Source organism: Ochotona curzoniae, unplaced genomic scaffold (assembly GCF_017591425.1).
Source record: "Ochotona curzoniae isolate NIBS_2020 unplaced genomic scaffold, NIBS_Ocur_1.0 contig_4612, whole genome shotgun sequence".
In the NCBI taxonomy this organism is placed as follows: domain Eukaryota; kingdom Metazoa; phylum Chordata; class Mammalia; order Lagomorpha; family Ochotonidae; genus Ochotona; species Ochotona curzoniae.
Genome location: NW_024466343.1, coordinates 7,038,352 through 7,063,229, shown reverse-complemented (window position 1 = coordinate 7,063,229; position 24,878 = coordinate 7,038,352).

Sequence of the window (24,878 nt, the reverse complement as noted above, 5' to 3'; positions counted from 1 at the left end):
ATGCAGAGTCTATTTTAAAGCAGTAATTTTGAGTAGGTTTTAGAGATCTCATAGTTTGTCACAGTTGTATATCTGTAACTCATAAGAGAATCAGATGTAGAGAAGTAGGTTTGGAAATTATGTAGATCATGTAAAGGGTCTGGGGACTAACAGATTAATTCTCCCTGTTGGATAAAAAAAGGCTCTAATTGGGAGGTCCAGCATAAGACAGCTGGAGGCTAAGAGTATTCAGGGCAGGGTGATTAATAGATTGTGTTTGTTATTGGTGAGAATCATTCCAAAATGGGAAGGTAATATGTTAGGGAATTGGGCTTGACCTTCCCATTAAGATTATTTGGAGTAACTGAAAATGAAAGTTGAGTGAGAGATGCAGAATAGATGTTATAACCATTGTGATTGAAGAACAAGGATCTTGATAGGTGTCAATAACCAGGAAGGAAGGTAGATTATGATGACTTACCCTTTAAAAGGTTCTGGGGGGAAGGAGGATAAGAGGATTCATGGGAGCAACAAAATGCATCAAGAAGACACCTTACTCCTACACCTAAGATAAATATTATTAGTAAATAGTTTGGAAAGTGCAGACTTGAGAGAGTGGCTAAGAAAGTGGCATATTCAGTAGGAAATCTCAATTCCAACTAGAGTCGGAATCTCCAGGCAAATTGTTAAGTCGCTGATTGCCGCATCCTTCCCCTGTGTTTCTGATTTTGTAGAACTGCAATATGGTCTGATAATGTGCATGTCCAGCATATTCTTAAGCATACTAACCGTGGCCTGAGCATCACTAACTCTTGAGTCTGAAGCATCAGACAAGAAGAGAAGGGTCTCAGGAAGCCTTCGTACCAGCATTGAGCACCAGAGGCTCTTATGGGAGTTTCAGCAGAACAAGGAAGGATGTGGTTCTGATAATGGTCAGGGAAGCCAGGTATGTAAGATTTCCTGGGCTGTCCTTGCTGTCCCTAGAATAATAGAAATGGCAAAAAGCTTTGGGGTTTAGGTAGGCAAGTAGCTGGTTATTCCTTTCACTTGAACTGCTGTGTTGGTCAACATCATGGTCAAGGAGCTGCACAGAGGCAACTCTCCAGCCAGGCAGGAATAGGAGAATATGTCACCTTCAGGAGAGTGTTCTTGCTTTGTGAAGATGCTCTGGCTAAAAGGCTCAGGCAACTGAAGGCACGTGGCTTCTGGTACATGGATAAGACTAGGGGTGATATCAACCAGGTTGGAAGCAGGCTTCTGACACAGAGTGATGATACCACTGTTGCAACCTTTGTCCAATACCGGAACACCATAGCTTGAGTCTGGGTTCTCCTCATTCTAGCTTCATGCTAATGTGCACTCTTTGAGGCAGAAGGGCATGGCACATAGGCAGTTTGAAATCTCTCTCTCTCTCTCTCTCTCTTTCTGCCTTTAGAAAAAAAAAACCAGTGCATGACTCTCTCAAAATCCTGGAAGTTTAGGGAAAGACAAGCTTCAATAATCATGTCACTTTCTTTTGCCAATCACTTGGAGTGATTATCTTCACACAAGACTGGACCCAGGTGCTTAAATCCTGTCATGCAGATTCTGTTGCTCATAGTCTCTTCAGCAAGGATTGCAACTGTGCTTGCTTCTTTTTCAGGAAGGTGCTCTCTTTTTGTCAATGATCAGTAGCACCAACCTTATACCTTGCTACTTAGTCCAATGGGAGTAAGTTTTTTTTCTTCCTTTATCCCCACATCAGGTGGGATTATTAAGACATGAATCACAGTCACAGTAGCCAGTGGGACAGTATTTTGGTCTGGCTTGTCATGTGCCCTGGAGAAAAAGAAGATTGTGGGATTCTTTATAAGCTTCACTTGAGTCACATGAATGAAAATAGAATTTGTTTTCTAAAACAAGATTACACTTTAGAATAAAAATGCAGTAACAATAATGTTTATTGTTCATAACATTTGGGTGTTAGGTATTTTACATGCACTGCCTCCTATAAGTTGCGCAAAGCCTGGTGGAAGTAGTGCTATTATTCTTCCCAATTTTGCTTGAGTTCTAAGAGCTTAGGTCATTCCCTAAGCTTATAGGTCTTGTGAGTGGCAGATCCCTAAAGGAAATATTAGGCAATGAGAAAGGATAAACTACTTATATCAGGATGCAAGGGAAGTTCTGATCCAGGGGCCTACTGAGAGTCATCTGGGCGAGAACGGAAAGAGTGTGGGAAACAGCAGGCAGAGGCAGTAGTAGGTGGACATAGGAGGCAGTGTCTCCCATGTCCACTGTGCTAGGAAACTTTGCAAGGACAGGAAGCAATAAAGTATGAGTAGAGACCATCAAAAATGTAGCACTTCCAAAATCAGAAAACTTCAAATAAGCAGTGATGGACTTAGTGAGGCTGCACTGTGCTAAGCTGCTGCTGTCATGATCACTTGCACTGTGTACAAACACGTTTAAGCTGAGGTGGCACAATTGTTGACGGCAATAGAACTTGAGTCACGTACCATGTTGATAATTTGTTGACATGTTTGGGGAGCAATCATACATTTCCCATCTGCTTTTCAATTTTGCTGCATGAATCTGGATCGTTTTGCTTACAGAAACAGTCTTTCCCCTCCATTGGGCAGAACTGTGTTGAACTAGACTGAACTTGAAATATAAATTGTGATCCCAACTTTGGCTATAAGAATGTTCATTCTGTCATCTCACACAACACTTTCAAGAAATGCTTTGGACTAAGAAATTAATGGAAGCTTCTTGTTGTACAGCTCACAAGGATCCTGGTGTTTCGTATGCTGGTATCCAAATGCAAATCTTTGTGCTGACAAAATCTCCAGGGTCGTATTGAGAGTGGTCTGGCCGACGTGCTGGGGCTCCTCTCTTTATCTGTGTAGGTTTCCCCCTCATTGTCTTCCTTACCTAAATGACAGGATAGTGGACAGGCCAGAAAAATCTCTCCAGGGTTAAGCACTTGATATCATGAAGATTGCAGAGGTTCATGTATGTTCCGTGAACAGGTAGAAACTCATGGTTTTCTCACTAATGTATCATAGGCATCAGGCTTAGCAAATGACGTCATTAAATTCAGTTTCCTCAATATAGATGATAATGATGGTGTTGAACAATTGATTTTGCGTAACCATGTAACCACATAACCAAAGCTGAATTTGCTGTCATTATTGTGAAAGGGAAAATGACAGTGGTTGAAGCTGAATGCTATGCATCCCTAAAGAATGTTGCAGAAAAGTTACACTCAGAGGTATTTAATTATTTTCACATGAGCTGCTTTGACAGTTCATCATTGTGTGGCAGCTAGACAACCTGCAAGTGACAGCAAATGCCACCAAGATGTGTGCTACCTATACTTCCATTCTTCGGTTTGTATCCCCTTCAAACCACAAAGTTTGCAGGTTGATGAGTTCACTTAGCCAAGAGCACAGACATCACCGTGCTTCTAAGCGAGGATTATCAAGCTGTGCTTGCTGTCTTTTATTTTATTGGGAAAAATAAAGCCTGTGCTATTCTCTTCTATTCAACAGAGGTTTATCAAGTGCTCAGTATATGTCTCAAGCTCTTTGCTAGGAGCTCTGGTTCCTGTGATTTGCATGTATGTGTTGTTTCCATTTGTGTTTGAACGTGCCATAGGGATTTTTCCTGGGGCAACCATTTCACTGTGAACTAGATTTCTGCTCAACTCCATGGCTGTCATAGTGTGTTATTGTGTCAACTAAACTCTTAGAAAAACCACAGACTGAGTGGAGCACCACAGCTGCTGAAATTCCAGGTTCCTTGCTCACAGTGGGGGAGGTACTGCTAAGATAATGGATGTAAGCTTGAGCTTACCTACATCACATAGATTGGGAGACTCAGAAAAATATTGGGGAATAAGATTTGGCCCTCATAATTCTAGGCAGAAACATGATAATTGGGAAATTATAAATACTATGCAAAAGAAAAGATTGAAGGTCATAATTACCTAGGGAAAACCACTGTTACTATTTTTCCTCTTTATTATTTGTCCATGCGTATACATCACACATACACACACAGACACTAATGTACCAACTCAATTTAAAAATGCATGTTTTGTTTTACAGCTTTATTTTTACTAATTAAAAAAGGTCCTGTAGTTACATATTCATTTATGTCATCCATATATTTTATTGAATACTGAGTATGTAACTAGTGTTGTTCTGAGCACAGAAATCTGAATGAAGGAGGACAATTCTGAATACCATGGAGGCACCTGTCTTTTGGGGGCTGAAAAGGAGACAGAATATAAGGAGCAAGAAAATGTGATAAAAACCACAATATGCTAATGTCACCGATCATCTTGGTATAGGCTTTTTATTTAGGCAGAGTGAACCAGAAAATAACACTAAACAGTGAATTGAAGGAACCAGCCATGGGAAGGATATCCCTGGCAATGGGAAAGAGACCAGCAAAGGTGTAAATTTAAACAGAAAGCCAGCTTGATAGGCTGTAGAAACTTGATGGGTTAGAAGACCCTCTTGCTGGAGTAGAGACTGAAAGAAAAGAGAAGAAGGAAAGACTGGTAAAACACAAGCTATTTTCAATAAAGATTTTTCTATGCGAAAGTGAAGCCATTGGAGATTTTTAAAACAGTATTCATTTATTTGAAAGACAGAATTAGAGAGAGAGAGTTAAAAGTACATCTTCCACCTGCTGGTTCATTCCGTGGATAATTATAAGGGCAGGGAATGGGGCCAGGTTACATCCAGGAGCTAGAAATTCCATCTGGATCTCCATGTGGGTGGCAAGATCCCAGCTCTTGAACCATCTTCTGATGTCTCCTCAGGTGCACGAACAGGGAGCTGAGTTAGTAGAGCACACAGCAGGTGAACTAGTGTTCACAGGGAATGTAGTACTTACAGCTTACAGCTTAACACATTGCACCCAATGCTTGCCCCTATTTGGGGCTTCTATACAGGAAAAATAACAATCATGGATTTGTATTTTACGAACGGGAAACCTCTCGCCCTTATTTGAGAATGATTGGAGTGAGAAGAATGTAACCACTGATGCTACTGAAGAGTTCATTAAAGTGGTCCCTGAGAAAGGTGATAATAATTTGAAACAGGCAAACCATTATCATGAAAAGTTTACATCATCTATGGGTATTCATTAGTGAGATGAAAACTGACCTATGAGAAGAATAAAGCAACAATTCCTTATGGGAAAACTTCTTTAGCTATTAGCAAGACTGATACCAGAGAGAGGGTAAGAGAGAGAGGGAGAGACAGAGAGAGAAATATGACAATGTGGAAAGGCCAAAAGGAGGAACTTGAAAAGGGTATACTTGTTGGGTGGTTGGTGGTAATTTGATGATGCCTTGAAAAATTTCCACCCACTAGGGCCTGGTGCTAAAATCCTCTCCTTGCACGCACCAGGATCCCATATAGGCAACGGTTATAATCCCAGTGGCCCCACTTTCTATCCAGCTCCATGCTTGTGTTCTTGGAAAGTAGTCAAGGGCGGCTCAAAGCCTTGGGACCCTGCACCCACAGGGGAGACCCCGAGGAGCTCCTGGCTCTCGGCTTCAGATTGGCTTGACTCCCAACCATTGTAGTCACTTGGGGAGTGAATCAGTAGATGAAAGATCTTCCTCTCTGTCTCTCCTCCCTTGTAAATCTGACTTTTCAATAAAAAGAAAATAAATCTTAAAAAAAATGTTTTTCTACACACTAGCACCAGTACCAAAAATTATCTACCTCCTCCAGCATTGTGTTATCAGCTGAAATTAAGTAGTTGTTGGGAATTTTAAAAGATGAAATCCAGCAGGTTGTTCACAGTTACAAGGGCTATGCTGTCTTAACTGAAGTGGGATCATATGAAAATATGGTAACAAGCCACACAGGGTCCCAGACAGGAGTTGTTACACATAACCACATGGTGTCATCTCCAAATCGCTTCCATAATAACTACACACAAAGAGCTTGATTTATGCTCTCCTGCTTGCACGTACCCTCCAGTTCTCTTACTTCTCAATTAGTAGTGAGGAATTTGACTATCACCGTGATGCCTTTTGCTGGACCATATCATGTTCTTTCTTCTAATTAATCCCTTTATCTGTCCTCCTATGGTATTATCTAGTGTCCCTCTCTCAGTGGTACAAAAGCAAAGCAGACAGGATGGGACAGACTGGGAAGAAGTGTGGAGAGCAATTTCAAAGCTAACTGGCTGCATTTTCACTGAGACAAATGTCTTTTATATGGGCATTGTGTGGGAATATTGATTTTCCTGATACATCTGGATAATAACTAGGAAATCCTATGCTCATGGGATAATTGCTTCAGGTAAGAGAAATCAGGAGTTGTGGAACTAAACACATGATTTGAATCCTGGGTCTAACAATGTCTTTGGAGATGAAGTTATCTGTCTTGCAAATCTATCATGAGGACTATATATACTCCTTGTGAAAAGTGCCTTGCACACAGCAAGGGTTAATTTTCCTAGAAACCTGCTTCCACATGAAAATATCAATGTGTGTACAGACCAACAAAATGCATAGCTTCTCCCTGTCACCTTTCCTCTAGTCCACGAAGTCGTGTTGCCATTCACTCGTAGATATGGCTTTGAGACTTCAGCCTGTCAACTCATGGGCCAGTTTGGATCTATAAAACCTGGTTAAGGACCATAGAGTATGTAAATAATGACACCTCTTAAAATATTTTTAATCTTTCATCTTGATGGATGCTTTTGTGTTTCACATTTGTCCTTTGCGGACGGAGAAGGAAACTAATAGCTCCTCCTCATGACAGGTAATTACACACCAAGAGCTGCATGAACACCAGGCAGTGTGCTGGGATGACTTGCTGAAGAACAGAGCTGTTCAGAGGTGTACTCATTTTTCTGATGGTGAATTTTTAATTACAAAGAACATCGATTCATCAGAATAGGGAAGCCTATTGTATCTCCAACCACATTAGAACAGTCTGAATGCAGAGTCAAGAAGAGACACCTCAGCCACAGCACCCCATTGCTGCAAGCCTTTGGTTAATTTCCAGAGTTCTGAGCAGGTTGTTCTGAAAGGGCTATTTTTGTTATTGCCATTTTTTTCTTTCTATGGACAGGTACAATTTGAAATTCATGTCATATTTTCCTGATTTTATGTTCCCTCATTTTCTCTTGTTAAACAATTACATTTTCCTAATTCCTTTGCATGTTTCATATTCTTTAAGTGAATCTGGACTTGAATGTTAAAGTGTAAGATGCTGGGTTTTGTACTGTTCTTTTAAACATTATTGAATTTTATTCTGGGGATCAGTAACACTACTTGGAATAAGTTTGTGTTTTTCAAGGGTCTGTTGTCAGTTTTGTGAACTTGGTCCAGAGCAGTCTGTAAGCAGAACTGAGGAGGCCCTATTAAATCTACCAATGTAATACCCTTCTGTGGACTCCATCCATGTCCTAAATATCAGTGGTTTGTCTACTATGGATGGTAGGAATGAAAATGATTCACAGACCTATGGGATCTCTTAGGTCTTTTCCATTTTATTTATTTATTCATTCATTCATTCATTCATTTTTATTGAAAAGTCAGATATTACAGAGAGGAGGAGAGACAGAGAAGAAGATCTTCCGTTTGCTGATTTATTCCCCAAGTGGCCACAATGGCTGGAGCTGAGTCGATCCGAAGCCAGGAGCCAGGAGCCTCTTCCAAGTCTCCCAAGCGGGTACTGGCTCCTAAGGCTTTAGGTTGTCCTTGACTGCTTTCCCAGGCCACAAGCAGGGAGCTGGATGGGAAATGGGGCTGCTGGGATTAGAACTGGCCCCCATATGGGATCCTGGACATTCAAGGTGAGGACTTTAGTCGCTAGGCTACCACGCTGGGCCCCCATTTATTTCTACCCAGTACTTCTTTCCCAAACATAAAACTTGTCTTATGAATGTCTACATTAGTACTCAAAGATTCGAGGAGTTTCTCTGCAGATTTCTCCAGCCGTGTTTTTGTGTAATCTTCTCTTGGCTGTTCAATACCAAAAACTCTTGACAATTTGTCTCTAAAACATGAAATATGTCTCTTTGACATAAGAAAACTGCTGAAAATCTGACTCCTTTGTCACTTCACCTAGTCCTGGAACCCACTCCATATGGTAACCTAGGAAAGCTGTAAAAATTGTCTGTTTTTTTTTTCTTTTTATTCCTTTTTTTTTTAAACGGCATTGTTCTCTGCTGCCTGTTGTTCAATGGCTGAAAATTGAAAAGGAATGTGCTTTGGCTGGTTTCCCACCTGCTTAAGGTAGGATTATTTTTCTGTCTGCGATGCTCCATCGTGACCAGAAGCAGCTCCTCCATAGTGCCTTCATTTACGTGGGCACAGATGGATTTTCCTTTTATTGGTTCTTTTGGTCAACCTTGTATTTGTTTTTTTACATTATCGTATCTATTGTTTTACTTGGGTTAATTCTTATTTTTGTTGGAAGAAATGGTTTTTGAGGTGTATGAGTTCCAAAGATTTTCATAGCTAAAAATATCATTTCTTCATTTTTTGATGTAGCTAATAAATATATACTCAAAATAGACATACGTTACCGATATTCTTTAATTGTTGATCAGTCTCCATCTTTAATGTTTTATTTAGTGTTTCTAATAGCACAATTGATAATGTATTAGATTTCTAAGAGATTTATTCCTTAAAAGAACTTACAGTTTATATTTTTCTTGGAATTCAGAAATGTGTGTGTGTTCCATGAATCAAAACTCATTTCCTGTGATGGGAAGAGGATACAGCAATATATTTTTAAAACATAGTATTAAGTGAGAAAACTGTGAAATTCACACTTAAGCTATTTTTGATACCTTATGCATGCTTATACCCTGGTTGTTATGCTGAACTCCCTTAACCAGTATGAAAACAGTCCTTGACCATCATGGTAGGATACTGAACCTTGGGATCCAGATATATGTTAACTTTGGTAGTTAACAATTGCTTTTACTGTCTACCTAGAAACATAGGTAGAAAGCTTTATTTTCCTTGTAAAGGAAAGATTTGTCAGAAAGTTATTCACTATAACACATAGGTTTCCACAGTTGAGTACGTAAACATTCTAAAATGATATATAAACTTAATGCTTAGGTTTAAACAGAAAAGTAATTTAGGTGGAGACTGAAGTTCTAATATAAAAATGACATATACTTGTAACGAATGTTAAAGCCTATAAAAATTAACTTGAAGTTTAAATAAGCCAGAAAGAATGATATTAGAGAGTGATAATGTGCCAAAGAGGAGATTATGATTCTCATTTTCATTTTGTAAATTGTTATTAAATTACGCAGTGTCATCAGAACTGAAGTCAGCTTACAGAAGGACACAGCTGCTGACTAAAGCAGTAAAAGCAGCATTTCCTGGGAATATTTTTTAAATCATGTGTCTGTCTTCAAACAACAGAAGAGGTGACTGTCCCTTTACCAAACACTTGGCCAAAAAAAGAAAAACAAAGGATAGAAAATAATTTGAGATAGTGATTTTATTTAAGAATATAATAATCAAAGTATAGTTTTCAAAATAGTTTATTGCAGTATCTTCTAACAGATGTTTGATTCTGCTATATGGAAGATGGGAAGAGAATAATTCATTTTATCTTTGGGTGTTAATATTGCGTACAATGAAGTAATTACTCAAATATCTTGATCAACATTGTTCTTTATGGCTCATCTTGATCATCTGTGGCTACAGCATGCATAATTTCAGCACCTTGGGTCTTTAGGGTACAAGATAGCTGTTATCAGAGATTTTGTTTCCTATGGGCTTGAAACAGATTGCAGAGTAAAACAATTACACTCTGGAAGGGGATAAAACATAAAAGTAGGCTGGAAGAGAAGGAAATATTAAAGAATACATTATTAGGAATTAATCTTAGAATCAAGTTGTAATTTTTGAAACTATCTAATCTCAATGGAGACTATGCCATTAGATATTACATCCCTGGAACAAAAAAGTTGAGGCCTGGGCTTGAGCAGTGCATCATTGTTCTGGCTTCCAGAGTGCCTCTGCTTAAACATGAATCGAGCTAGAGAGCCGGCTTCCAACAGTTCCTGCCCATACTAGAAGACTGAAAAAACAGGAGTAGTTCTTTTGAAAAGAAATTTTCAAACAAGACATGTCAAAAGTGGCATAGAGACAGTGAAACTCCAAGACTGAGATAGAAAAAGATGCATGTTATGTAAGGGAGAAAACACATTTGTAAGTGGAAATCTTAGAAAATGCATTTAAGAGGGTTTGCCTTGAACTCGGGACACTGCTTGGAACAGCTATATTCCGTAGTGGAATGCCCAGGTTTGAGTCCCAGCTTCATTGATTCTGATCCAGCTCCCTGCTAATATACATAAAAAGAAGCCACCAGGTAATTTCTCAAGCACTCGGACTCCTGCCACACTTGTGGGAGAAATGGATTGAACTTCCGTCTTCTGCTTTCATTTAGCCCATCCATGGGTGTTCTAGTCATCTGAGATGATTCAATAGATGGGGTAGTTCTGTCTCTCAACTAAATGTATAAATATACAAAAAAAAATTTTAATTTAAGTTAACACTTAAGAAACTGTTGAGATACTCTTAGGAATAAGAATAATAAATTCTTGTTTGCAGTGAGAATGAGCAACAGACGCAGCAGAAAGGATAAGGCCCACATGGCCACAGCTTTGCTAGACTTAAATTGCTGTGATGGCAAACTCATTGGGGAATAACCTGTGGACAGGCTAGAGAAAAACAAAGAGTCAGGAACTTTTTTCTTGAGAGAAAGAGTTTAGGACAGCAGAGTTGACAAATTCCCAAATGCAAGCTGAATGCATTTAAATTGGCACTTCTGCACATTGCTGGTGACAACTGTACACTAATATGATCCTCTTGAAAGCAATATGACAACATAAAGCAAACACTGTGGCGATGGTAATAGCCCTTAACCCTGGAATCTCACTCTGGGGAATAGATCTCGAGGAAATAATTCCACAGATGCAAAGACCTATGTGGAAGAAAATACTCATTGTAACAGCTTTATATAGCAACTACCAAAAAAATCTCAGAGAAACAGTATATATATATACATATGTATGAGTTGTGAGATTATTTGCTAAATTCTTGAGCAGGAAGTCTTTAGAATCTTTTTCAGCCATTCAAACTATAATTGTGTAGACAATGAAAACCAAAACAGTTTACATTATAATATTAAAATATTATGCATATTATGATTGTATCTATTAAAATATGCACATCAAGCGAAGAAAAATCTATAATATTAAATAAAGTTAATAAAATAACAAATATTTTAGAAGAACTCGTAGATAATTTTCCTTGAAAATTGTGTTAAATAAGCGATTAATATATTCTTAATAAAATGCAATCCAAACAGAGCTGGTCAAGGAGAGTAAAAATGATAAATAATGGGATAAAGAGACTATATGTGGGAATGCTATCAACACCTGTGAAATTTCTGTGGTATTGACTTAGTGGGGAAAATCATCCCAAGTGTGTGTAATATAACTTATCTTTTATACTAAAAGTGGTTACATGGGTTATGTGAGTAAATGGAGCTGTTCGGTCCTTTTGCATGAAAACACACAAGTTTCTTCTTGTCACTTTCAATTGCACGGACTGAGAGAATGCAGAATGAACAAAACCACTAGCTTACCTAACAATAGATTGGCTAAATCTTGCTTCTCCATGTCCCGAGACTGCTGTCAGAGTCCTCTCCTACCAGAATTATTCCTGTGGGTTTGATAGAAACAATTGAATTTGTGATGTTTCTGTGTCCTGTGTTTGAACACATCTTTGTGTGCATGCTTTTTATGTTCAAAAATTTTAGTCTTATATTTATATAGAACAAATGCAGGAAATAGACAGGCACAGTTTAATCAATAATTATGATAGGAACCTCACATAAACAATATGTAGACAGGAAATGGGGGAATGCCAATATCTTAATCAAAGTCTTAGAAAGCCGTCTCTGTCAGTCATTAGTGGGGACCCCTAGTCAGGAAACACAACCCCTGATTTTTTAGATACCATTTCCTACTTTTGTGTATTTTCCTCTAGGGTTTCAGGTGCACAGAATTGCTTTCATTAGAATTGTTGGCTCATGCATTCTATCATAAATGATCTAAACATAATCCTCTTTTGTCCTTTCATTTCACAATTACATATTTATGAATTCATTGTCTAACCTAAGAAGTATGCCACCAGAACTAACATACAGCTTTCTATTGAGCACCTCAACCATCCCATTCTACTGCCTCTTCTGCAGAGGCACCCAGCATTCAGTACTTCCTTCTTCATTACCAGCTATGTATATATTTTCTAAAAATTGCTTAATTTCATATTTATTTCAATCTACATGGATCAAATTGTACTGTGCATATTCCTTAGCAACTTGATTCTTTCACTAAAATTATATTTGTGGGCTTCATCCCTGTTGATGTGTATTTCTATAGTTTATTTTCATTCTGAGTAGAATTTTATTGTTTGAATAGACAACCATTTATTTAGTCAATTTCATATTGATTGATATTTATTATTTTCCAGCTTGCAGAGCTATGAGCAATAATGCTACGAATAATTCTGAACATCTCTTGGGATGCACACACACAGAAATTTCCCTGGGACGTATTCTGGAGGTATACACCACATGTATATTTTGGCAGGTTTTCATAATCAATTTTCACTTAAATTTGAGACTAAATACAAATGTTAAAGTAATTGAATCAATTCTACTAAGAGTGGAATCTGAAATTTTACATGCAAAATTTTATCATAATTTGAATATGAAAATGTTTAGTGATCACATTTGAAGCATCTAAAGTGACATTAATTTCTTGCTGTTTTTGATTACCCTCGATTTGTTGGTTCACTGTGTTCACTGTGACCAATCTTTACTTTTTAAATAGCCATGTTAGATTAGGGTCAGTGGCGGAGTAAGAAACCATTTGGCCTTCTGTATTAATACAGGATTCTCTGATGGGAAAACTGGCATCAGTTTTTGCTACATTTCCCTTGCCTTCTTTTTTTTTTTAATTAATTTAGAGACAAAGACAGAACCTTCATCTTCTGATTTATTCAAAAATGCCTGGACCACAAGCAACTATGCTAGGCCAAATTGAATCCAGAGCTCAAAACTCAATCCAGATCTCCCATGTGAGTGGCACTATTTGAGACCTCTCTAGCTGTCTCTAATAGTCTGCATTAAAAGGAAGCATGAATTGAAGGAACAGTGGGGAAACAAACCCAATTATCCGATACAGGATGTAAGCACTCAACCTGAGGCTTAATTGCTAGGCCAAATGCTTGCCCTTACTGGACTTTCTAATGGGAGGGGTGTATAGTGATAATACAATTTCACTGAAACAAAATGAAGCTTTACTTACTGCTTGAATAGGACACTGTCGATTTTAAAAGAAGATTTAATGTGCCAGCTTTGTGGTTTAAGAGGTAAAGTCTCCCACAGGACTCCAGCACCTGATATGGGCTCTGATTGATGTTCCAGATGCTACACTTCCAATCAAGTATCCCGCCAATGATCTCAGGGAAACTGCAGAATAATCCGAATGCTAGGGCCCATCTCATGCACATGGTAGATGTGGCAGGAGCTCTTGGCTTCAGCCTGGCCCAGCCCTAGCCTCTGTGGCCATCTCGACAATGAACCAGAGGATGGAAAATTTCTCTCTCTTTCTCACTCTCTGTAATTGTGAATTTCAAATAAATAAATACAGCTTTAAAAAGGCAAAATTAACACCATTCTTACTAGTTTGTAACATGTCTAATATTTTTGTTAGTAATTTTTCATATATGCATCAAGTTGATAATTAAATCTTGGATTTAGAAGTGAAGCAATGTGGAGAATCAAGATGGCAGAATAGGGTAAGGACATATTTAAACAGATGGAGAATCATTAGCCATGGTGAAGAGGAGAGGGCAAATTCCAGGAAACAGGAGAGGACACCTGGAGACCAGAAGACATGGAAAAGCAGAGAGACAACAGTGTGGTGTTGCAGTGACAAGATACTCCAGTGGCAGTTAGTGGGTGGTGATCTGAGCTCCACCAGCAACCAAGTGAGGAGAATTCACTGGGAACTCAGAAGTTGAACCCAGCCAAAGAACTGCCTGTCCTACTGATTGATTTGATTCAACCAGGAGCAAAGAATGCAGTAGATCCCAAACAGGTGGTATGGTAAAAGGGTGGATCTCACAGCCCAGACCATCCAGAACAATACAGGCAAATGTTTTATGTACAAAGATAAAGGCACTGACACAGGACTGTGCAAGCACTAATCTGGGGAGCAAACTTATTTCTGGTTCAGTACATTACATCAATGTAGCTTCATGCAAAACCCACCCAAGATAGGTCTGGGTAGACCCCAGTCCTAATCCCAGCAGATCTACAACTCCACCAGTGGCACATCAGGTGCCATTTTGTACAGTGTGACAAAGGCTGAGATTGAAGAGACAACAGTGAGCTGTGCATGTGCTGAGTTGGCAGCAAACTTATTTCCAGCTCAGTGCATTGCACTGGTTCCACAGTACTTTGGCATCCTATGGGTTAAAATAGGTCCGAGTGGCCCTCAGACATAAAAGTCAGGAAGTTCCAGCACAATCAGCACCACCAACAATCTAGTTACTATAGGACACCTGGTGTCTCCCTAATCCTGGGAATTGCTCTAACAAGAAGTGGGAGAAAGACTGCACAGACAGTGGTACAGCCTCAGCACAGGATCACAGGAGGTGGAGAGGGGTGAGCTAGCAGGTGGGGCTATGGAGACCATGGTGGAAGTCTAACGCAGTGCAGAACTGAAACTTGCTGGAGGGAATGATACAAGTGACTGCAAAGAACTAGGTGCAAAACACAGTGAGTAAGACTAAACATAGACATGTGAATCATACAGCTTACAAACCTGCCCCAATGAGAGGAATCTTTACCAGCAGTATCATGACAAAGAGCAAAAGCTAAGACAGAAGCACAATGAATATTACTGAAAACTCCCCTGCGAAGGAGCAGAACACTTTCCGAACTTCAGAGTTAACTGATGAATACATCAAGAAAATGGGGAATATAGAAATCAAGACACTTATAAAGCTTCTTATCAACAATGAGAAGTACATAATGCAGGAGTTCAAGGAATTTAAGGAATATGTTACACAGGAAATAGCAGACTGAAACAAAATCAAGCTGAATTCTTGGAAGTAAAGGATGTAGTAAACCAAATTAAAAATTCAGTGGTAAGTGCCAACAATAGAATTAGCAAGGCACAAGGAAGAATATCAGAATTTGAAGATATTTCCCATCACAATGGGGAAACAAACAAAAAGCTGGAAGCAGAGCTGGGTTAAGCTAAAAATTCAAGAATTAAGAGACACTATTAAAAGGCCAAATATAAGAGTTATGAGAGTTCCAGGAGGTTCAGAATGACAAACTGGGTTTACAAATGAAATAAAGGAAATTTAATGAAATAAAGGAAAACTTCCATATCCTGGAGAAAGAATTGGGAAACAACATCCAGTAGGGGCACAGAACTGCCACCAGGGTTGACCAATAGTGACCTCCTACACGACACATGATTATCAAGCTCTCTTCAATCAAGCATAAATAAAAGACCCTTAAATGTACACATGAAAAAACCAACCAACCTTAGAGGAATAGCAATCAGAGTCACAGTTGACTTCTCACAGGAAACTCTACATTCCAGAAGAAATTAAAGTGACATAACCAGACTCAAAAAGGAAAAAATTGTCGATCCAGAATAATATACCCAGCAAAACTTTCCTTTGTCTTTGAAAATGAAATAAAATTCTTCCGGAGTAAAGAAAAGTTCAGAGTTTGTGTCTTCCAGAACTTCCCTATTAATGATATTTAAAGCTGTTCTCTTGACAGAGAAAAGAATGGCACCCCCTCAAATCAAAGGTAAATGTGAAGAACATCTCAGTAAAATAGCAACAGAAGTCTCAATCAAACAACGAATAAGCTATTGCTAAAATGACAGGACTAAGTTACCAACTTTTCATATTAACCCTGAATGCAAAAGGCTTAAACCCATCAGCCAAACATCACAGATGAGTATACTGGGTTAAAAACACAAAACCCATCTAGCTGTAGCCTGCAGGAGACACATCTCACGGACAAAGTTCAATAGAATTATATCACATGGATTTTGCTGTTGTTGTTTTTAGCTACATTTCTTCAAAACACTTCATTGCATTTTCTTCACTAACTCATAGATCATACAGTAGCATCATTTTCTTCAAGAAGGTTCTTGATTTTCATTTCTTCAGTGACACAGTAGTCATTCAGTAGCATGTTATTAACTTCTAAAATTGTAAATTTTTATTTTTCTCCCTGTTGTTGATTTTTTATTATTTTTTAAAATTTATTTTTATTATTGTTTTAGGTTTTAATTTTGCAGCTTTTCATTTAAGGAGATGTGTAGTAACTGTGTAATGGAGAGTATCATATAAAGGTATCAGGATATAAAGCAATATGCACCTCTACTTCCATACAAACATGGACTCTCGCTGAAACTGCTAAATATATCTTGACAAAAGGATGCTTGTGTCTCTGCCATTGTCCGTCCCTACAGTGATGGACTTACGATGGTTTATGAAGAATTGTACTATTGTAATAACATAGGTGAAATCTGTGCAGGGCTGGATATTTGGGGAGAGTCCAAGGAAAAACCCAGAGTATATATAATTCTATCTCAAAATAATAATAATAATAAATGGGAACAAAAATTTTAAAACAATAATAAGAAGAACGAAATGAAGCAATGTAACAAGGTGATTTGCTTTTAAGCTGAAAACAAAAAAGTCATATAAAAATATTCATTTGCATGGCCTGGTATGGTAACCTAGCAGCTCAAGTCCTCGTCTTGCATGTGCCAGGATCTGATATAGGCACTGGTTCTAATCTTGGCAGCCCTGCTTCCCATCTCCAGTTCCCTGCTTGTGACCTGGGAAAGCAACTGAGGACGGCCCAAAGCCTGGGGACCCTGTACCCGCGTGGGAGACCTGAAAGAAGCTCTGGGCTCCTGGCTTTGGATCAGTGCAACTCCAGCCGTTGCAGCCGATTCACTAATCACCAAATGGAAGATCTTCTCTCCTCCTCTCTGTGTAGCTGACTTTGTAATAAAAATAAAATGAATATTAGAAGATACATTTATCTGGAGCAATATTAAATATTCATCTGATATTTCACAATGCTGTATAAATGTAACCGTAAAACTTAAAAATACCTATATTCAAAAAAGTTTCAAAAAGCTAGGAAAAAAACTCAGCACACATCACACAAATTAGAATTCGAACACGAATAAAATTAACCCAAGGAATGAAAAAATGAAGAGAAAAATATAGGAGTAGAAATTAATATACATAAATAAAATACATAAATGGAAGATCAAAAAATTTATTAGAAAAGGCTGCTGAAATTTTAAAAAATCTGGGTAAGACAGAAGGAAAAAATTTAAAAACCACACAAACTGTGGTAAGAACGTAAAAGAGGACATAAACATAAAGGCGTAGACACGGTTGTTTCCCTGCCTTAGTGCAAAGCTCTTTGTAAATCCTAGATATTAGCTCCCTATTGATTGTGTAGTGTACAAAGATTTTCTACCATTTGGTTTCTTGTTTCTTTACTCTGTTGATTGCTTCCCTTGTTGTAGAATTTGTCATCTTGATCTAGTTCCATTTGTTTATTTTGACATTGACTGCCTGTGCTTTTCAAGACAATTCTGTCTTTTCCAATTTTTATATTTTGGGGAATGCTTCCTATGTTTTTCTTTAATAGTTTGATGATTTGTGGGTACAAACATGGAAAGAGATTGGTGAAGAAAATGAACAGAGGTTTTTCAAAATAACAAACTCAAATGGCTAATAGACATATGAGATGCTGCTCAGGCTCCCTATTTGTCAGGGATAAACAAATGAAAACCACATTGTGGTACACCTAACTCCAGTGGGACTGGCTTGCATGCAGAGCTCTACTGAAAACACCTTCTGGCAAGGATATGGGGGCAAAGTTACCCTCCTCACTGTTGGTGGGAGTGTAGGCTGGTACAACCAAGATGGAAGTCTGGACAGTACCAGGAGAACTAAAAATAGACCTGCCACAATATGACTGAGCTATCCCTTTGCTGGGATTACATCCAAAGGAAATGCGATCTGCATATGAGAAAGGGATCTGTAATCCAATATTTACAGTAGCACAATCTGCAATAACAAAGACATGGAAACAACCTAGATGCCCTTCAAAAGAAGAGTGCATAAGGAAACTGGGGTACATGTATGCCATGGAATACTACTCAGCCATTAAAAAGAAAAACTTCTACCATTTGCAATCAAATGGCCACAACTAGATACAATTATGCTTAGTTGGGCCAGGTGTGATAGTGTAGTGGTTAAAGTCCTCGCTTTGCATGCACCAGGATCCCATATGGGCACTGGTTATAATCCTGGTGGCCCTGCTTCCCATCCAGCTCCCTGCTTGTGGCCTGGGAAAGCAGTCAAGAATGGCTCAAGAACGGCTCCCTGCTCCTGCATGGGAGACCAGGAAGAAGCTCCTGGCTCCTGGCTTATGATTGGCTCAGCTCCAGCCATTGCAGCCACTTGGGGAGTGAATCATTGACTGGAAGATCTTCCTCTCTGTCTCTCCTCCTCTCTGCATATCTGCCTTTCCAATAAAAACAAAACAAATCTTTTTTTAAAAAAAAAAAAAAGAAAATTAGGGCCCGGCGCAGTGGCGCAAGTGGTTAAGGTACTTGCCTTGCATGTCCGGGATCCCATATGGGCGCCGGCTCTATCCCGGCAGCCCCGCTTCCCTTCCAGCTCCCTGCCTGTGGCCCGGGAAGGCAGTCGAGGACGACCCAAAGCTTTGGGACCCTGCACCCGTGTGGGAGACCCAGAAGAGGCTCCTGGCTTCGGACCAGCATAGCATCAGCCGTTGTGCTCACTTTGGGAGTGAATCATTGGACGGAAGATCTTCCTCTCTGTCTCTCCTCTCTGTATATCCGCCTTTCCAATAAAAAAGAAATAAAAATAAATCGTAAAAAAAAAAAAGAAAATTGTGCTCAGTGAATTGAGTCAATCCAAAAAGGACAAATATCATGTTCTCAGTGATACAGGGCAATCTCCATGCAAAATACAAGATCTATAGCCCGTTCATTATTGTTTTCATTATAACTCATGGGATTTAATATTCATGTTTGTGTTTTCATAAATTCAAAATTTTTGTTTTGGCATTGATTTCCTAGCTGACTCATAGGTCACAAGAGCATCATTTGCTTCCAAGCTTTTTAATGTCTTTTTCATTTCTTCAGCAACATGCTGGTCATTCAGCAGCATGTTATTTAACTTCCTGTCATTGTTAGTTTTCTATTTTTCTTTCTGCTGTTGATTTTGTTTTATGGCTTTTCATTTAAGGGGGTGTATAGTAACCATGTGATAGAGACTGTCATATGTATATGTCAAGATACAATGCAGTATGCATTTCTACTTCCAAATCAAAGATGGACTCCCAATGACACTATTCAATATATGTCAAGAATAGGATGCTGGACTTCCTGCCATGGTGCATGTCAACAATGTCAGGATATACTTAAATAGCAGAATGATGGGATTATGACTGGTCATGAAGGACTATATACTGTAATTATATGGGATAAATCAGTGGGATGTGAGGGTTTGGGGAGAGAAAAGGGAAAACCATAGAGCCTATGGCAATGTATTGTAAAATAATATAATTAATAAATTTAATGTATAACAAAATATAAAAATTATTGTAACTCATCAGCCAGTTCTTTTTTTTTAGAATGTGTCCCCATTGTACATGTGTGTTTATATATATATATATATTTTTTTAAATTATGTTTTGACAATCTTTACATAGTTAATTAGGGTAAAAAGGTTCAAGGGCTACAGGAATGTGGGTAAGACTATTATTTTTCCAGCCAGTTCTTAAAAGTAAAATTTAAAATATATCTTATATAATAGGCTATATTAAAATTATGGTAAAATAGTATGCACTCTAAATATATATATTTTCTAATATGTATATATGTGTATATGCTAGAAAAATACTATCGGAAATAGGCTAGAAAATAAATATTCTAGGAAAATAAAACTTTGCAAATTTGACTAACAGTATAAAATCTGAATTATAAACATCAAAGTGCTTTACAGTATAGACTGTGAGGATCAAAGCAGTTGTCTGAATCATCAAATTTATCCCCCTAATGCACTCAAGAGCCACATGACTCCACTTACAAACTTCAGGAAACATTCAAACAAAGGTACTTTCGATCACAATTATTCAAGAGATACAAACAAAAAGGTATATTCTCAAATTCCCTTTATGAACCTAGCTTTACCTTTAAACTAAGAATAGCAAAAGAATCAAGAAAGGAAAAGGGACCCAGCACAGTAGGCCAATGGCTAAATCCTCAGCTTGGAAATGCTGGGATTTCATGAGCTCCAGTCCATGTCCTGGCTGTTGCACTAGCCATTCCAGTTCCATGCTTGGGACCTGGGAAAGCAGGAAAGCACTGGAGCCCTACACCCAAGTGGAAGACCCGAAAGAAGCTGCTGTCTCCTGGCTTTGGATTGGCTACGCTTGGCTGTTGCGACCATTTGGGGTATGAACCAGAGGATAGAAAATCTTCCTCTCTGCCTCTCCTTTTCTCCATAAGTCCGATTTGCCTTTCCAATAAAAGTAAACAAATCTTAAAATGAAAGAAAGGGAAAAAAAGAAAGGAAAAGATGAGACATTTGTAAATGGAACTACAAAAACTCTAAAAATATTAACGAATTGAATCCAACAATGAATAAGGGTGATATATCACAGCCATTTTGATTTTATTTCAAGAATTTAATACTAGTTTGATGTTAGAAAATTAATTAGTGTAATTTACTATATCATTAGATGAAAGGAAAAACAACATGTGGTTATCTTTATAGAAGTACAAAACTAAGATTAAATCAAACATCTATTTAGAATTTATTTCCTGATCAAACCAAAGGCTTTGTAATGCATAAAAATATTGACAATAGTTTTTACCAAACCTTATGTTTACATTGAAATGTTGAAAGCATTACCTTTGAAGTTAGCAAAAGAAAAAAGGCCTCATTTTAATTTCTTTCAGTGTATTTAGAGATCCAGTCAGCACAGTGCTGCAACAGAAAGAAACAAAAACAAAGAAATGCAGCTGCACTTTTTCAAGCATGATAATGTAATTATTAGAGCTCAGAATTTTAAATGGAGTCTATAACTTTTATCAGTTGTTAATACTTACTACTATTTTCTACTAATCAGAGAGAACAAAAAATAGTCACCATTGCATTGTGAAACTGACTTCCAGCAGTCCTCTACGCTGAGTGAATTCATCTTTTCTCAGTGCAGAAATATTGGTCACCCTCCAGCTTTGCAGAAATCAGGGAATTTCTCCTGGGCCAGTTTCATGATCTGATGTGTGGTAGATAATGATTGAATGCTCCTTAGTGACATATCACAGAACTTCCATCCATTTGTGAATGTGTCCCTTTCACTGACCTTGGGGCAGGTTACGACAATGCTGGTGACGCTGCCATCACATACCACAGTGCCTATTCAAGCACCAGCACCTCTTCTGATCAAACTGACGTACTAGGCAAGGCAGTGGAGGCTTGTCCCAGTGCTCTTGGCTGCAGCTGGCCCAGCACCAGTTGTAGCTGTTGTAAACTGAACAAATGGATGAAACAAGTCTGAGGGATACTTAAATCATTTATTGTTCCTGTAGAAAAGAGGAAAATCCCCTTGTGAACCTGTTTGCTGTTTCCCCATTCGTATCGTTCACAGGTGCATGTGTGAAAAATGCGCTATTACTAAGTTCTACCATTTAGAATAGTTACTTAAACAAATTCTCACAATGTTTGCTATTGGCACAAAGTCCTAAAGAACTACTAAGGGCTTTGCATGCACTAAGTGCATTAGAGTGCTGGCCCTCGGGTGTATTTTCTTTGTGTCGTATATCTCTGACACCTAAAATCTGAAGGGAATTTGGGCAGAAGGAGACAACGTTTCCTCTAGCTGCTTTATCTTCAGTCCTTTCAGGAAACTTCTAAAAGCTGATTAGCCAATTTTGTCTTCTACTACATAAGTTCTAATGAGAGTTACAGTACGACAGGCAAATGCTTTCCGCTTCTTCTCTTGGTAGCTGACCATTTTTTCAAAAACACATCACCACAAACAGATCAGGTGCATAATGAGACAAGCAGGAAGCCTGCTTACATGTTCCTTTCTGCAACTGTCTTGGCAGTCGCCACAGTCACGTTCCTCTTGGGCAGTTCCGGTGACGTCATCAGCTCACGTGCTTCTTGTCGGTAATCGCACACTGGCTTTCTTTTGACCCTTCCTTGGTTGCGCTCTTCCTTTTCTATCTTGCTCATTGTTTTCTGAGTACATGAGCAAAATGAGATACATTTAGCAGATTTCTTTGGAATAAAGTAATTGTCAAAATAACAGCATTGTTCTTATTATTCCTTCCTAAGTGGTTGAGCAGACTGCTTTATGGGCAACAGAAATGTTCACTTCAGGTGCAAAGACAAAATAGCCAAAGAAGATAAAAGCAGCGTTGTTCGGTTCTTACTGTTGGAAGTCAAATTATGTCTACCGTCTTTCCACAAAATTTCTGTGACTGAAATGTCAGGCAGGAATACTCTGACACTTTGATAGTTTGTGTGATAATAGGATTTTGGGGTTGGAGCATATTGACAGAGTTTTGGCATGACTAATATATTAATTTTTTATTCCAAAAAGATATTGGGACTAATAAACTATAAACACTCCAAAATTTACAGTTACTTTCTTTTGTCTGTTTTGAAAAGTTGACAGTGAACTACTCCTTCTTGGGTGTCAATTTTGTTCTGTTACCATTGAAAAAAATTTTTTAGTGGAAATTCAGATATACAGAGAGGAGGAGAGACAGAGAGGAGAATCTTCCATCCACTGATTCACTCTCAAGTGGCCACAATGGCTGGAGTTGTGATGATTCAAAGCCAGGTGCCAGGAACCTCTTCTAGGTCTTCCAGAAGGGTACAGGGTCCCAAAACTTTGGGCTGTCCTTCACTGCCTTCCCAGGTCACAAGCAGGGAGCTAGATGGGAAGAACAGTCAGGATTAGAACCGGCACTCACATGGGATCCTGGTGTGTGCAAGTGAGGACTTTAGTCACTAACTAGGCTACTGCACCGGGCCCTTCTGTTACCTTTTATAAGCTTTTTTTTTTTTTCCCCTCAGTCTGCCCAGAAAAGGAACAGAATTTTCAAAAGTTACTGATTTTTGCTGCTATATAAAGATGTGTCAGCTTCTTTTACTGTTTCTGGAAACATTCTCTCTGTAACAATATTAAAGTGGTTAAGAATATGGGCCATGGACTCAAGAATTATTAGCTATGACTTTGCCATTAGCATGCTCTCTCAGAGTCTGTTTTTTTTATCTGCAAAGTGAGAATAATTAATGTACCTATCTCATATGAATGAAAAGGTAAATGAATGCAATCATTTGGACACAGGCAAAAAGGAAATAAATGCTTGGGAATTTTTATCTATCGTTATTAGTAAGTTAGGAGAAATACGCATGGTGGTCGCATGCATGAACACTAGCGGTGAGGGTCGTGTTATAGCTGACTACGGAAGGGGTACACCACAAGTGAGATCATGGGCTGTGTTATCCACAAAGGTTTCTGTGGTGCTGACCAAAAATGAAAATCCAAAGGACAGAATCCCAACACACACAGCGTTCAAGTGATCTGGACAGAATCCTAGCACCAATCTGCTAACAATGAGAATAATTTTCATCTTCAGAAGGAAGTAAAAGCAAGCACAAATAATGCAGGGAAAAGGACATTATCTTCCCAGTGTGACGAACTAATGAATCGATGATTAGAAAACTTTAAAAATGAAATGTGACCCAAAGGAAAGCTTTTGGCTCATGTATGAGTAATTAATAAATATTTTATGTTCTTTTTCCTCTTTTTAAAATCCTTTTTTGGTACTTTTTGCTGTTATTGTTATTGTCCATGACACAGTTTTATAGGTATAGCGATTTCTTCTCTGCCCCACTTCCTGCCTCCCTGTCTACCCCAGACACATTTTCCCCAAATTATTGCAATAATGTAGTCCTTCAGCAACAGTCACAAGTTCAACACTGTGCTGTTTAAATGTATCATGGTACTGTAGATATAGGTGATGATAGAAAACTCAGTATCAAATTATGAAGGTATGTTTAACAGTTTATACTAGATGCCTTGTTAAACATTTTTTAAGAATTATTTTTGGGGCCCGGAGCGGTGGCGCAGTGGTTAAGGTCCTCGCCTTGCACGTCCGGGATCCCATATAGGCGCCGGTTCTAATCCCAGCAGCCCCGCTTCCCTTCCAGCTCCCTGCCTGTGGCCCGGGAAAGCAGTCAAGGACGGCCCAAAGCTTTGGGACCCTGCACCCGCGTGGGAGACCCATAGCATTGGCCATTGCGCTCACTTGGGGAGTGAATCATCGGACGGAAGATCTTCCTCTCTGTCTCTCCTCTCTGTATATCCGCCTTTCCAATGAAAAAATAATCTTTAAAAAAAATAAATCTTTAAAAAAAATAAATCTTTAAAAAAAATTTTTTTTAAAAAAAGAATTATTTTTGTTGGGAAGTCAGATTTACGGAGAGAAGAGATCTTCTATCCACTGCTCGCTCCCCAATGGACATAATGGCCAGAGTTGAGCTGGACTGAAGTCAGGATCCCGGAGCTTCTTTCAGTTCTCCCACGTGAATGCAGGGTTCCAAGGCTTTGGGCCATCCTCTACTGTTTTCCCAGGACACAAGCAGGGAACTGGATGAGAAGTGGAGCAACAGGGACGTGAACTGGTGCCCACATGAGATCCCAGCATTTGTA